Source organism: Schistocerca serialis, chromosome 1 (assembly GCF_023864345.2).
Source record: "Schistocerca serialis cubense isolate TAMUIC-IGC-003099 chromosome 1, iqSchSeri2.2, whole genome shotgun sequence".
NCBI classification, from domain to species: Eukaryota; Metazoa; Arthropoda; class Insecta; order Orthoptera; family Acrididae; genus Schistocerca; species Schistocerca serialis.
Genome location: NC_064638.1, coordinates 72,834,894 through 72,838,320, shown reverse-complemented (window position 1 = coordinate 72,838,320; position 3,427 = coordinate 72,834,894).

The window sequence follows — 3,427 nt, the reverse complement described above, 5'->3', positions numbered from 1 at the left end:
CAGTCCCCTAGAACTTAGAACTACTTAAATATAAGGACATCACACACATCCATGCCCGAGGCAGGATTCGAACCTGCGACCGTAGCGGTCGCGCGGTTCCAGATTGAAGCGCCTAGAACCGCTCGGCCACACCGGCCGGCCCGCTTTACACTAAGCAACGTTACTACATACGAAGGGGAGAGTTTTATTTATTGGTGCTCGTCAGCTACTTTCCGTTTACAGCTACCATTTGATTTCGATAGAGACAATCTGAATGCCAACAGATAAAGGAAATCAATAATCTTAAAGTAAAATAAAACACTGGAGCCTTTTAAAAATTAATAGCTTCTCTTTAAGAGAATCTTCGCTTATTGTAGGACTTTGAAAGTTCACTCCATAAACTGAAAACAAAAATGTCACCACGTAGCCTAATCTGGTATTCGGGCTATGTCAAAAGGTGATCTGATACCAGAATTAACATGCCAGAAAATATTATAGAGGCAAAATATATATTTTCTGGGTTCTGTGCTCTTTTCGCGGATGTGACGTCACACGTCAAAATATCTTTACATGACGGGTCGAAGGCGATGTTTCTCATCGGATGAGGAAATGTGAAACTACTCAGCTTGCCCTTTTCAGATATGCGGTCCTGTGAACATGAATGAAGGGCAACAGGCGGATTCCATATTCCCAGATTTCCGTACAGCATTTGACGATGTGTCACACTGCCGACTGTTCAGGGAGGTACAGGCGTACGGAATAGGTTCCAAGGGATGTGAGGGGCTCGTAGATTTCTTAAGTTGCAGAATCTTGTATGTTGTCCTCGGCCGCGAATGAAATCAGGAATATTTAAGTCGTCTCCTTTGACGAAGGAGTTTAGGAAAACCGTGTTTAATAACTCTACTTTAGTGGCACTGTACTCAGTGACTTCACCGTTGTTATCGCGCAGTAAAGTTGATGATTGCGTCTTGCCACTGGTGTGCTTTATGTGTGACCGAAACCGCTTTGGGTTTTCTGCCAGACTCCGAGACAGAGTTTCGTTGTGGAAATTATTAAAAGCATCTCGCATTGATGTGTGCCATATTTCGAACTTCTGCAAAACTCTGACAATCTTCGGAATTTTGCGTTCTTTTAAATTTGGCATTATTTTTCGTTGCTTTCCCAACAGCGATCTGACCCGTTTTGTGTACCATGGGGGATCAGTACCATCAATTATTAATCTATGTGGTATATATCTCTGAGTTACCGTCGATACCGTTGGAATCATTCTACATCTTTTCTACGCTTATATGATCAGATCGGAAGGAGTGGAGACTGTCTCTTAAAAGGGCGTTAAGAGCATTTTTATCAAATTTTTCAAGTAGATGTACTTTGTGTTTCTTTTTGATAGTTGTGGGTGTTACGGTATTCAGCCTAGCAGCAACTGCCTTGTGATCGCTAATCCCTGTATTCGTCATGATATTCCCTATTTGTCCAGGAAACGTTGGCAGCATTCTCCTACACTGGAAGCTTCGAGAAATTTCACTTTCGGCACATTCGCTACAAACGTGCTGTCACCCCTCAAACAGCGTTTGGGCTGTGAACAAAGAACTTGGAATTCTTATTTGTTCTCGCCCTGGATATCCTCCTATGCTGACTAAGAACTTTGAAGTTTGAAGTGTCGCTTTTTGCCAACAGCATGAGGTGTTAGTTTCATATATCAGAGGCCGTGCTCGCATTCAACTGGTTCTTAGTGCATGTTCGATGCGGTGTTCATCGGGGTATTTCTTTTGTTTATCTGAACATGCGATTTAGCCAGGTAAGGAATTCTGATTTTATTCTTCTTTCAGGCTTCTTAAAGATGTCAGTCTAACTCCCACATTATTAGCTTCACATTTTCATGTTAGTTTTCTGCCTTTTAGATTTCCAAGGGTAAGATTGCAGTAAGATTCACCGTTCGTTTTGGTATTCGAATGAAAGTTATGCAATTGTAGTCCGCCTGCTTAGGTGCGTGGTAACGTGCATGCCTCTCATGCAAGTGGGCCCGGGTTCGATGCCCGGTTCGGTTGGAGATTTTCTCCGCTCGTGGACTGGGTATTGTGTTGCTCTCATCATCATTTCATACTCCTCACCGGCACGAAAGTCGCCCTATGTGGCGTCGACTGCAATAAGACTTGCACTTGGCGGCCGAACTCACCCCCCCCCCCCCCCCCCCCCCCGATGGGACCTCTCGGTTAACAATGCCATACGATCTTTTCATTTTTTATGCAATTGTAAAATCGACTTCCATTTACGAATCCTACTTCCCACATTTTATTCTAGGTTTAAGAGGCCCTTATCTAAGAAATATAGAATACAATAAGTTTTGTTTCGATATAATGGTGTTTCAATTTCGCACAGGTACCATATTATAAGTGAAATAAATACGTTGGCTTCCGCGCCCGGTGTCATGGTGCTCAAAATTCTTCTGGATATTGTAATGCGTCATTGTATAAAATGCTTTAATTACAAACTTAAAACCAACGTTTCGACCGTATTACAACGGCCTTCCTGGGGGCAAGACTGGTTTTCGTGGAGGAACGGTGGCTTTACTTATTGCAGACGATTGGTGTCAGTACCTCACATTTTAGAAGCATTATTGGTACCGGAACGTAATAATCTGGTCATGACGGAAGGGGGAGGGTAGGAAAGAAGCTATTGGTTGGCTAGCCGGTTTTTCAGTGACTGGTGACATTCTGCAAATCAGCGCTTGGCTTCTGGGGGGCGCGTTTTCTGGGGCTGCCGGCTATCCCTGTCCAGTCGACAGTCGCGGGGCAGAAGCCTCACTGGGGACGGAAACGACAGCCTAAGCAAACAGCCAGGGGGCACTGTCAGTGTAGTTCCGCTCACATCAGGAAGAAAACGTGCCCGCCAGAAGCCAAGCCCTGATTTGCAGAATGTCACCAGTTACTGAAGACCCGGCTAGCCCACCAATGGCTTCTTTCCTACCCTCCCCCTTCCGCCAGGACCAGACTATTACGTTCCAGTGCCAAGAACGTTTCAGAAATATGAAGTATTGAAACTAAACATCTGCAATAAATAGAGCCATCTCTCTCCCACGAATGCCAGTCTTGCCCTGAGGAAGGCCGTTGAAATACGGTCGAAACTGTTCTAAATTCTGACGAAAGCAGTCTGCAAGATGAACGTTCCCACTTACAAAGAGTGTTTGAACACAATGGGTACCCCCCCCCCCCCCCCAGCGAATACAGAAGGCACTGAAAACGAAACCGAAAGAGGCCACAAAGAAAGTAGAAGAAGAGAAAGAAACCTTTAAATCGATGGCCTTCCTGCCATATGTGAGTAGCCTCTCATCAAAAATAGGACGGATTCTCAGCAGACACAAAGTAAAAGTGATTTTTCGTCCTCCACCCAAGGCAGCTGCACTCGTGGGCTCCGTCAGAGATTATTTGCTGCTCCGAAAATCTGGAGT